A 13,518-nucleotide genomic window follows, 5' to 3' on the forward strand; every position below is an offset into this window, starting at 1 on the left:
TTGATATATGGTTTAATAGTAAAATTTTTATTGATCTTTGGCTAAATTACCTTAGTTATATTCACTGTTCTAAAACTAGCGTTGCCTAGGCATTGGCGGTTGACCACGGCTCGATTAATCCCTAAGAATTTGAAAATTAAGAAATGACGCCTAGACCTGCTTAGGTCGCGATTCGCACTTAGACAAAATTGATAACTTTTATTTTGCATTCTATTTTTTAAATTAATTGTAAGAGACTTGTTAAATACTTAGATGAACACTCATTATATGCTTGTGCCCCATGTTTTCACTATGGTCTAATACTTTATAATCTATGTTATTATATTTTGCAATTTATGTATCTAAATACAATTATGTATTTTTTTAAATATAAGTATATTGTAGATATTTATTTACATGTTATATAATAAATTTAATTAAAAATAAAAAAATGGCTAAAGTTTTGCCCGCCACCTGACTAGTGCGTAGCAATTTTTAGAACCTTGGTTATATCATGGGACACTCGAGTGAGGTAACAAGAATTCTAATGTGTCAATTTTGAAGAAAGCTATAAAAAAGACTTGGACGGAGAAAAATGGAAGGCTAAAATTTGTAGAAGTAAACTTTTTTTCTTTTTGTTGTAAATTGTAGATGAGCTTGAGGAGAAAGACAAGGATAACAACAACAACAACAACAACAACAAAGGCTTATCCCACTAAATGGGTTGCCTATATGGATTCTGCCTATATGGATTCTAGAATGCTACTGCGCCCAGTTTTTCGCCAAGTTTTCCGTTAGCTCCAAGTACTCCATGTGTTTTCTTAAAGTCTCTTTCCAAATTTGTCTAAGTCTTCCTCTACCCCTTTTTCCCTGAGCATCTGTCTCATAACCACATTTTCTAATCGGAGCATTTATAGATGGTTCACCTATTCAAACCAGCTTAACCAATTTTCTCTCATCTTATTTTCAATTGCAGCCACTCCTACTTTACCTCGAATATCCTTATTCTTAATCATGTCCTTTCTCACGTGCCAAACATCCAACGAAGCATTCTCATCTTTGCCACACTCATTTTTTCCACTTGGTGATGCTTGACCGTCCAACATTCCGTGCATAAGGCAAGCCTTATTGTTGTCCTATAAAAATTTTCCCTTGAGCTTCAGTGGCATATGACAATCAACAACACACACCCGATGCACTTTTCTACTTCATCCATCCAGCTTGTATTATATGATTGAGATCTCCATCAAATTTTCTGTTCTTTTGCAAGATAGTTCCAAAAAGTGAAAGTGTTCAATCTTTGGTACTTCTTGATCTCCAATCCTCATCTCTGTCTCATTTGGACCCCCATACTCACTGAACTTGCACTCCATATAATCCATCTTTGACCTATTTAGGGGAAGATCTTTACATTCCAACACCTCCAGCCAAAGGTTAAACTTCGCATTTACTCCTTCTTGCTTTCATCTATTATCACTATATCATTTGCTAAAAGCATATACCAAGGGATATCATCTTGAATATTTCTCATTAAGTCATCTATTAACAATGCAAAAAGGTAAGGACTTAAAACTTGAACATTGGTGTAACCCTATGGTTATGAGAAAGCTTTTAGTTTTTCCTTCATGAGTTCTTATTGCAGTCTTTGCTCCATCATATATATCCTTTATTGCTTGGATATATGTTACTCATACTTCTTTCTTCACTAAAATCCTCCAAAGAATTTCTCTTGGGACCATATCATACACTTTTTCCAATGCTATAAAGACCAAGTGCATCCTTTTGCATATCTCTATATAGCTCAATCAATCTTCGTAAAAGATAGATTGCCTCCATAGTCGAGCACCCTAGCATGAACCTGAATTGATTGTCTGAGACTTGTGTCTCTTGCCTCAATCTATACTCAATTACTCTTTCCTAAAGCTTCATTGTATAACTCATTAAATTAACGCACCTATAGTTCATGCAATTTTGTATGTCGCTCTTATTCTTGTAGATAGGCACCAAAGTAGTGCTTCTTCGCCACTTATTTGTCATTTTTTTGTTTTCAAAATCTTATTGAAAAGGTTTGTGAGTCATGCAATACCCGTCTCTCCCAAGACCTTCCACACTTCAATCGGTATATCATCCGGACCCACTGCTTTTTTCTACTTCATTTTTTCAGAGCTACAACCACTTCCTCTTTCCTAATTCAACAGGAGAAAGAGTAATGTGGAGCAAAACCCTTGGACTCTCATTATACCTTTTTTGCAACTTTTCAGGTACAACTAGCCATGGAATCCGACATTTGGCTAGCATCCCCCTTTGTATCCAAACACATTGGGTGAGTACTTTCTCTTTGAAAGTGACTTGTTTTTGCATTCTATTTTTTAAATTAATTGAAAGTGACTTGTTTTTCTTCTTTTAGATTCCAGCATCACCCTTGTTTTTCTTCTTTTTTGATATGTACATCCATTACCAACATGCAATGTTGGTTAGCTAGGCTATTTCACAATATAACTTTGCAATCCTTACAAGTTATACGATCCCCCTTCCTCATTAAAAAGAAATCTATTTGTGTTTTTGATGACCAACTCTTGTAGGTGATCATATACTCTTCTCTCTCAAAGAATGTATTGGCTAAGAAAAGATCGCAAAATCCAAATTGTCTTCCCCCTCCTCATTTCTCTCCCCAAAACCTTTGCTACCAGGAAAACCTCTTTAGTTGTCTTTTTCCTTGCCCACTTGTCCATTTAAATATCCTCTTAGGAGTAATTTCTTCATCTGAGAGATTCCTTGAACCAGTTCTCCAAGATCTTCCCAAATATTTTTTTACTTATGAGTTCTTATCCTATCACAATCTTGATTGCTATGATTCTATCCCTGACCCTTTTAACATGTACAACATCTTTTATTAGAGTCTTAGCCATGATGATGCCAACACCATTTTTCGATCTGTTTGTGCCCAAATACCGAATCTTAAAATATGAGTTTTCGAGATCCTTTGCCTTAAGATCAACCCACTTAGTTTCTTGGATGCACATAATACATATCCTTCCCCTCACCATAACTTCCACTACTTTCATAAACTTTCCCGTTAGTATTTTTCACGTTCCTAAATGCATTCTACTATCTTGAACCGCACCCTCATATCCCAGCTTCTTTGATCTCACCCATCTAGTAAGGTCAAAATACGTCTTTTGCTTAACTTGAGTAAAAGTTAATTTTAGTAGATGCTTCCAAATAACCTTGAATGGAGTTGTTAAAAAAAAAGTTTCTACAACACCTTTGCTCATTTAACGCTGCATCTAGTTGCCAATGGAGATACAACAACCTTTGCTCACTTATCAATGTGTTCAGGCCACACACCTCGTCACTTCCGGGTAACAAACTAGCTTTAACGTGTTTCGTTTAGAATTCATTATCATAAAGATTCAACATGAAAATGGAGTGCCGGCTATTGACTACCTGACACCCTCCCCTCCTCCTTTATCCGGAATTGGGACTGGCAACGTAAGATAAACTTACCCAATAAACAACCATAGCACAAAAATGACTATGGAAGGTACATTTTCTGAATGAGAAATTAGACAAGTGATTAGCAGAGCTGCACTTAAAAGAATCTTCAAATCCGTAAGATTTAAAAAACGTCTGTCCAACAGTGGAGCCAGTCTTAACAAATACAGGGCACTTAATTGGAGCGTCGACGGTTGTTTCGAAACCCTGTTTTGAATACTGTTTTCCACTCCATATGTGTTCCCAACAAGAAGTTTCTCCTCCTCTTGGAAAATAGGCCTTCACATTATTCTTGCCTTTCTCTAGGATTGGCACCACTAGAATCTCAGGGGCCGGTTAGAAACTACCGGTAGGTCAAGTTATAGACATGTTTGTCATGTGGGTAATGCAGAAATAGGTGCGGGCATACATGCAGAGCTTTTTTAGCGGCTTCCTGCGATGCAAAGAGTTAAACAATTAGTCAGACTTTCTGGTGAAGTTGCTAGATGTTGTATACAATTAGTATAGTATACAAGAAACCTTGGAACAACCAATACAAGCTGGATGCTATAGAACTTCCAAGATCTATAAATCTTGGCAAAGCGTGCAGAATGCGACAGAGTTCGGTCGTTTGAGTAGGATTGGCTGTTGCAAAATGGTTTGTTTCCCTAGTTGCACAAGATATTTGAATCAGTAGATGATAACAATTCCATTATTCCGCTAAAAAATCATTAAAAACTCTATTAGTCATACCTGCCAAACGCAAGCGTATGAAGGTTTTATTCAGGGACAACAAAATTGTAGCTTTAGTTCTGTTAACTTGACTTAATATTGACAATGGTTAATGATAAAGATGATGCTTATTTTGTATTTCAGGTGTCATGTGTCCGGAAGACAGTCGTGAAGGCATTTAGCTCCATCCATCGCAAAAACAACTCTTCACTTCTTCGATAGTTAATTAAAGGTAGGTTTACAGCGCAGTACCCTCCAATGTCACTATTAGGGATGAGCAACGGTTATGGCGGCCGGTAACCGTGGTTATTTACCCATAACCGTTTATATACATACGCGCATAACCGTTTACTTGTTGGGTAATTGCATAAATGGTTATACCCATAACCATAACCGTTTATAAATGATTATCCATACCCATAACCGTGTACCCATTTAACCATAACCATTTACTCATTTAACCATAACCATAACCATTTACCTGTTTTTGAACTCGTTTATCCTTTTTTACCCATTTACCCATTTTTTCATCCGTCTACATGTTTTTTTTAACAACTTGAAAATTACAAAATAAAAATTTGTCATAATTTTTGTTTTCTGACAATTAAACACCGTTATAGGTATATTTTAGCATGCATTTCCCTATTTTAATCATTTAAGTCCTCATACAATTCCAATAATTGAAATAATAGTTTACGAACGATATTTTTCTGCTACACCCAAGCAAGTCTTTATTAATAATTCATATGATTACAAAGTAAAGCTTCTAAAAACAAAAAGTAGTCGTTATCTTGAATAATAGATGATTCACAGCTCCAAAATATTCTGAAACTAAACACTTTCGAACACGTTCAATCACAAAGTACCGTCGACTCATTCTCACCAAAAGCGGCCTACAAAAGAAATGTATAAATTGAATTAGTATCTCATTTAGGAACACCAACACCAATTAGCATGAATAGAAGGCATTATGCAAAACCAACTGATATAAAACACCACTCAATCAACAGTTCCTTTACTAACAAAATGGCATCATGCAAAACCAACTGATATAAAACACCACTGATATAATAGTGTGCTGCTTGTATGGCAATTTCATGAATCAGTTTATAACTTTACAAACATGAATCGGTTACATTAACACAAAACCAAAATGGAAAAAGTAGTCATAAGGCCATCATCCTCTCACCCACAAAACCCTATTCGCCCCTCCAATTCAATTTCGATGGAATTCAATTTTGTGAGTTCTCTGAGGGTTTTTAATTTTTTTTTAATTTTACATATATTAAATTAAATGGGTAAATGGATATCCGTTATAACCACGGATAATACCTATAAACCAATGGATACCTGTTATAACCGCGGATAATACCCATAACCGCACATTTAAATTTCACGGATAAACGGTTATACCCATAACCGTTTATTTGTCTAAACGGTTACCCATAACCGTAACTACAAACTTTAAATGGGCGGGTAACCGCGGTTACCCAAACCCATGGATATTTTGCCCATCCCTAGTCACTATGATTAAATGCATACCCAAAAAGTCCACCACGGAGTAGGCCAACGACAACACTCTTTATTCCATCATTAGTCTGCCAGCTTACCATTTGGTCTCCTTCCCAAAATAACATCCCCATTCGGGGCCATCTCTGGAACCAGCTCTTATAAAATCTAGGTCTTCTTTATCCTTTCCCACACGGTTAGCTTTCCACTAATCCACAAACTCTCTAGTGCCCACAGCTCTGGATACTTACTGGGCTGAAATAGGATCTTGGCCTGAATTAACACAACAACAACAACCACAACAAAAAAGCCTTTTCCCACTAAGTGGGGTCGGCTATGTGAATCCTAGAACGCCATTGCGCTCGGTTTTGTGTCATGTCCTCCGTTAGATCCAAGTACTCTGAGTCTTTTCTTAAGGTCTCTTCCAAAGTTTTCCTAGGTCTTCCACTACCTCTTCGGCCCTGAACCTCTGTCCCGTAGTCACATCTTCGAACTGGAGCGTCAGTAGGCCTTCTTTGCACATGTCCAACCCACTCATTCCTAATCTTATCCTTTCTCATGAGCCCACACCTCCAACAAAGCATCTTCATCTCCACTACACTCATTTTGTGTACGTGTTGATGTTTCACCGCCCAACATTCTGTGCCATACAGCATCGCCGACCTTATTGCCGTCCTATAAAATTTTCCCTTGAGCTTCAGTGGCATACGACGGTCACACAACATGCCGGATGCACTCTTTCACTTCATCCATCCCGCTTGTATTCCATATATTTTGTCTTTGATCGGCTTAGGCGAAGACCTTTAGATTCCAACACTTCTCTTCAAAGGTTAAGCTTCGCATTTACCCCTTCCTGAGTTTCATCTATCAACCCTATATCGTCTGCAAAAAGCATACACTAAGGAATAACATCTTGAATATGTCCTGTTAACTCATCCATTACCAATGCAAAAAGGTAAGGACATAAGGATTGTTGATGCACAAAATCAGTGAGGACTTTGGTACAACAGAAAGTATTAAGTTTGTGACCTTCGCTAGATTGCTTCGGTCATTAGTGTTGATAAGTATGTAAAAGGATAGAGACAGGAGAGCAAACACAAGATGTACGTGGTTCACCCAGATTGGCTACGTCATCGGAGTAGAGGAGTTCTCATTAATTGTGAAGGGTTTACACAAGTACATAGGTTCAAGCTCTCCTTTAGTAGGTACAAGTGAATGATTTAGTACAAATGGCATTAGGAAATATTTTGGGAGAATGATCTCCTTTTATAGAAGAGAGTTTCTAGCCTTGTTCTGACATTGACACATGTCGTGTTGTGATTGGCTTCCGATGTTGACACGTGTTGCGCTATGATTGGCTTCTGATGTCGACACGTGTCACTCTGTGATTGGCCTCTTGGTTGAAGGGAAACTCTTCTGGGTCCTTGACGGTATAACGTTGACCGATGCTCGGTAGTTTCGAGATTGGTCAAGTATGATACAAACAATGCTCCCCTAAGTTCCTGAGTGAGGGAAGCTCCTCGGTTGGGGACTTGCAAGATCCAAGCCGCTGAGTAATCACGAAACTTCTAAGTACCGAAGTGTCGTATCGTCTTCACTTGCCTTATCTGTCTCATAGGTAGATGTGGCATCTTCTCTGGAAGTACTTTTCCTCCGTCCAGGGGTGGTATCTTTAACTGGTGGAGATGCACAAGGTAATGTATCAATTTCACTTGAAGCTTACTTGTAGTTTTAGGCTTGGTTAAGTGCGATACAAACCATGTAGTAGGAGTCCCCCAAGTCGCCGAGCTAGGGGATTTGCTGAAAGAGGTGACAGACAAGGTAAGCAATCAGAGCTCCAAGCAATCAGTCCCAGATCAGAAGTTTGATTTCGAGTTCCGGCTGATTGTTCTCATTCTCCTTATCTTGCAGGCAGCATGAAGGATAAAGAGAAGAAAAGGAGAAGAAATGATATGAGATACTTTTGCTTTTGAAGAAGTAACTTTCCACAGGCTTATTCTTGAACTGGGCTGGAGGGTTTTCTGGTTTCCTCCAGAGTATAAGGCCGACTGAAGAATTTGAGGGTCAAAACAAGTCCATTAAATCTAGAGCACGTTCGACCCTGCTGATATGGGATACTTTTGCTGTTGACAAAGTAGTGGAAGTATCGGCACGTGTTTTGTTATGCTTGTCTCCACATGCTTCCTTGTATCATTCTCACTTGCCCTATCTGTTCCTCAGGCAGCTGTGGTATCTTCTCTGGAAGCATAAGATGTTGAAGATGAGTACTCGAGAGCAATGTCAGGTAAGTAATCAGGTAAGGGGTTCCAGGCAGTCAGTTTCTAACTGGAAGCTTGATTCCAAGTGCTGACTGATTGCTCTCTTTCTCCTTGACTTACAGGTAAGAATAAGGCCAAAGGAAAAGACAGGGAAAAAGCATGATATGGGATACTCTTGCTTTTAACCCTGATGATATGAGATATTCTTGCTCTGGTGTAGCTTGTTTGCAGAGGTATTATCGAGGGGAAAGAAAGCTGAGTATTTCGAGAGGCTTCGTTGGGAGTGCCCTATCAGATATGAGGAAGGGTTGAGCATTTTTGCAGGTCTGCATGTTCGTTGAGGATGGAGGTCGACATATATAGGAGTCTCCCTAACAACAAGTAGTAATGCTATTCCTTTACCCTTCTTGGTCATAGCACTGTAGTGGGAGCTGCCAGCTTCACGTGTTTTAACTCTGTCAGAGCACTTTGAAAAAATGGTCTGTGGTATCTGGAAAGCTGATGTTGCGTGTGAAGATTACAGACAAGCTTTATCCAAGGAGATCTGGCTCTCGAAGTTGAGAAAGCAATGCCTCTTCAGTTTTCGAACAAGCGATCCTGTCGGGGATCTGGCTCTCGAGATTCGGAGAACGGTGCCTCTTTGATTTTTGAGAAAGCAATCTTGCTGGGAGTCTGGCTCTTGAAATTCGGAGAGCGGTGTCTCTTCAATTTTTGAGAAAGTAATCCTATTGGGAGTCTGGCTCTCGAGATTCGGAGGGCGGTGCTTTTTCGATTTTGGAGCAAGCAATCTTGTTGGGAGTGTTTTCTCAAATGTGAGTAAAGGTTGGGCATTTTTGCTAGTCTACCTTGCCACGGAGCACAGAGGTTGACACACAGGGACTTTCCAATTATCCAGTAGTGGTGCTGTTCCTTTACCCTTATGGGTAATAATATGGTAGCTAGACCTTCAAAATTTATGTGTCTAATCTTTGTTAGTGCTGTTTCTTTGCTATTCTTTTACTCTTCTTGGTCATAGCGATGTAGTGGGAGCTGCAAGTTTCGCGTGTCTAAACTTTGTCAGAGATCTTTGGCAAAGTTATCTGTGGTACCCATGAGCTGTGTTAAGTGTGGAAAGTGGATGATTGAACAGTAAGATTCACGTGCTTTCTACTTCACCAGAAATCTTCGACAAATTGCCCGTAATTTCCGCAAAGCTAAGTGTGCATGTGACAGGTGCTGACAAGGCTGAGAAAGCAGGTGCCTCTTCGATTTCTTAGATCGACCCTCATGGTCTTTGAGCAGCCCAGCTTTTGAGAAAGCAAGCACCTCTTCGATCTCTGAGATCGGCCCTCGTGGTCTCTGAGTAGCCCAGCTTTTGAGAAAGCAAACGCCTCTTCGATTTCTGAAGCTCCGTCGAGTACAGATTTTTATAGAGGCTGGCATTAAGTTCCAAAGCACACTTGAATCTCCACCAGTAGAAGCTCCATTTTTGCACTTCTAAGATCTTGATTTGTACCTCTTCTTTCTTCAACACCTTTGAAAATGTCTGACCCTTTCGACCGTCGTTTTGACTTGAACCTTGGTGAAGAGGCAGCCGCGCCTTCTTCAGACAACATATGGTGCCCATCCTTCTTATCCCCTACTGGTCCTCTTACCGTTAGGGATTCCGTGATGAAGAATGATATGACCGCTGCGGTGGTGGCCAGGAACCTTATAACTCCCAAAGATAACAGACTTCTTTCCAAACGGTCTGATGAGTTGGCTGTTAAGGATTCTCTAGCTCTCAGTGTTCAGTGTCCAGGTTCTGTGTCTAATATGGCTCAACGCCTATTTGCTCGAAACCGCCAAGTTAAATCATTGGCGGCTGAAGTGATGAGTCTCAAGCAAGAGATTAGAGGGCTCAAGCATGAGAATAAACAGTTGCACAGGCTCGCACATGACTATGCTACAAACATGAAGAGGAAGCTTGATTAGATGAAGGAATCTGATGGTCAGATTTTACATGATCATCGGAGATTTGTGGGTTTGTTCCAAAGGCATTTATTGCCTTCGTCTTCTGGGGTTGTACCGCGTAATGAAGCTCCAAATGATCAGCCTCTGATGCCTCTTCCTTCTAGGGTTTTGTCCAGTACTGAGGCTCCAAGTGATCACCCTCCGGTGCTTTCTCTTTCTGAGGCTCTACCGACTACTGAGACTTCTCCTAAGCAACCTTTGTGAAGGCCCCCTCTTGTTTGTTTATTTTGACTTATGTATATGTACATATTTGTAACTTATCGTAGATGTCAATAAATAAGCTTTGCTTCATTTCAACGTATTGTGTTAAATACACCAAAGCCTTCTTCACTAAGTTCTTTGAATTTTTCTTTTGTTGAAGCTTGTATGTTGAAGCTTTGTGAGTGAAGCATGTAGGTTCAGGTAGTGTTCCCTTAATTTCTCAAGTGAGGAAAACTTCTCGGTTGGAGACTTGAAAAATCCAAGTCACTCAGTGGGGTCGACTATATGAATCTTAGAACGCCATTGTGCTCGGTCCTATGTCATGTCCTCCGTTAGATCCAAGTACTCTAAGTCTTTTCTTAGAGTCTCTTCCAAAGTTTTCCTAGGTCTTCCTCTTCCCCTTCGGCCCTGAACCTCTATCCCGTAGTCGTATCTTCTAACCGGAGCGTCAGTAGGCCTTCTTTGCACATGTCCAAACCACCATAACCGATTTTCTCTCAGCTTTCCTACAATTTCGGCTACTCCTACTTTACCTTGAATATCCTCATTCCTAATCTTATCCTTTCTCGTGTGCCCACACATCCAACGAAGCATCCTCATCTCTGCTACACCCATTTTGTGTACGTGTTGATGCTTCACCGCCCAACATTCTGTGCCATACAGCATCGCCGACCTTATTGCCGTCCTATAAAATTTTTCCTTGATCTTCAGTGGCATACGATGGTCACACAACATGCCGGATGCACTCTTCCACTTCATCCATCCAACTTGTATTCTATGGTTGAGATCTCCATCTAATTCTCCGTTCTTTTGCAAGATAGATCCTAGGTAGCGAAAGCAGTCGCTCTTTGGTATTTCCTGATCTCCGATCCTCACCCCTAACTCATTTTGGCCTCCATTTGCACTGAACTTGCACTCCATATATTCTATCTTTGATCGGCTTAGGCGAAGACCTTTAGATTCCAACACTTCTCTCCAAAGGGTAAGCTTCACATTTACCCCGTCCTGAGTTTCATCTATCAACACTATATCGTCTGCGAAAAGCATACACCAAGGAATATCATCTTGAATATGTCCTGTTAACTCATCCATTACCAACGCAAAAAGGTAAGGACTTAAGGATGAGCGTTGATGTAATTCTACAATTATGGGGAAGCTTTCGGTTTGTCCTTCATGAGTTCTTATGGCAGTCTTTGCTCCTTCATACATATCCTTTATAGCTTGGATATATGCTACTCGTACTCTTTTCTTCTCTAAAATCCTCCAAAGAATGTCTCTTGGGACCCTATCATACGCTTTTTCCAAATCTAGAAAGACCATGTGTAAATCCTTTTTCCCCTCTTTATATCTTTCCATCAATCTTCGTAAGAGATAGATTGCCTCCATGGTTGAGCGCCCTGGCTTGAACTCGAATTGGTTGTCCGAAACCCGTGTCTCTTGCCTCAATCTATGCTCAATAACTTTCTCCCAGAGCTTCATTGTATGACTCATTAGCTTAATACCCCTATAGTTCATGCAATTTTGTACGTCGCCCTTATTCTTGTAGATAGGCACCAAAGTGCTCTTTCGCCAGTCATTTGGCATATTCTTCATTTTCAAAATCCTATTGAAAAGGTAAGTGAGCCATGCTATACCTGTCTCTTGTTGGAAATGTTCCCTAAAACCAATCATATGATGATACTTTACGGACATTTCACAAAGTTAAACTAATGTAGTTTAGATATAAAGGGCAAAGATTATTGTTTGAGCCGTCTCATATAAATGTTATATGCTTAAACGATAAGTCCAAGGAATATGTGATTGGGAGAATGCAATCTAAAGAAGTTAGATTCATGAGACCATTCTTTCGTAGACACATCCTAAACGTTCCTGATCATAGGATTGCAAATTGGGCATTAACAGTCCGTTAAGATCAGTACGTGCTGTGTCTTCTCTCAGGGAGAGTGACTAGTCTCGAGTCATTGGTGTGTGTGACATCAAGACAAGTACGTAGGTGCTCAATGGAGAATGAGTTCACTGAACACGATTAACGAAAAGTTCTCATATTCATGTCACATGAGCACTCATGGTTGGGATAATGCAAAGTAGTCCTTTGACCTGAGGCATCTTAGTTGTCTTGTGGTTAAGTCCTTGATCTTTGATTATGTCAAAGTCACTCCATCAGGAGGGTGTCCACGACATAGTTGGGGTTAAACCACTTAGCAATGGAGGCAAGTGAATGCGCAACAAGGGATCTCTAACCTTCAAACCGTTTGAGGGAGAATACTCTATGATATGATTGAAAATCTCTGATCAGAGTATGAATGAGATTTAGGAAGGCGTTCCAAATCACATTGAAGGTAATCATATAAGCACACGAATCACATTGGATAGTAGACATGAATAAACTATCAAACCAAACAATGTGGTCAAGAGTATTATATTAGAGAAAGACCGTATTGCATTTGTAATCCTAAACTGAATTGGTTCTCCACCTCTTCTGATTAGCTTGGGTAACCATGATATGCTGCTAGGTGTCACTCATGGTTTGTGGAAGCCCTAAACGTGTATAATCACTAAAGGGAGAATTGAAAGTAAGTTTCAATTCACAATCGATGTGAAATGGTTTTAATCGCCCACTGCCTCGCTAAAAGGAACCTAATGGATCGTACACCGTGTAAGGTGGAGATTGAAGAAACAATGGAGATGAGTAAGAATAATTAAATGGTTTAATTATTTATGGCAAGGATTAATTAATATGTTAATTAATCAAACGAATAAAGTTCGTTAAAAGACCACGGGTTAGTTTTGGGCCTCAAGGCCCAATGGGCTTCAAACGTCAAGCCCATTGACTTAAGTTGTATGACAACTTAATTCACAAAGGCCCAAAAGCCCAATAAAACCCTTATGGCCGGCCATGTTAGAGAGAATGGCCTTTTGGTTCTTTAGGTCACTTATTTGAAGTGACTATATAAAGGACTTTATAGCCTAAATTCATTAAGGGTTATTTTGGAGAAAATTGGAGAGAACATGTCTCTCCTTTTCTCTCTAAAGAGGCCGGCCACCCTAGAGGAAAGTAACTAGCAATCTTGCTTCCTCTAGGTCACTCATTTCTTCATCAATCCATCATTGGTGTGGAAACTTAGAGGTTCTCAATTTTGGGAACTTGGAGAATCTATTCTTCCATCCAAATCCATGGATCTAAGAAGCAAGGAATGAAGGCCTTCTCCTTGGGTGATTAGCCTTTGCTTATGCAAAGAGGAATCTACAAAGGTATAAATTTCTCAACTCACTTTGATTTGAGTTGAGTCTTGGTTTACTAATCTACTAGGCTTTGAATTTCATGGTTAATGTTTTGTTTTTAAGTGCATGCAAGCATGATTCCGCCTTTAAT

Source organism: Malus domestica, chromosome 12, assembly GCF_042453785.1.
Source record: "Malus domestica chromosome 12, GDT2T_hap1".
Taxonomy (NCBI): domain Eukaryota; kingdom Viridiplantae; phylum Streptophyta; class Magnoliopsida; order Rosales; family Rosaceae; genus Malus; species Malus domestica.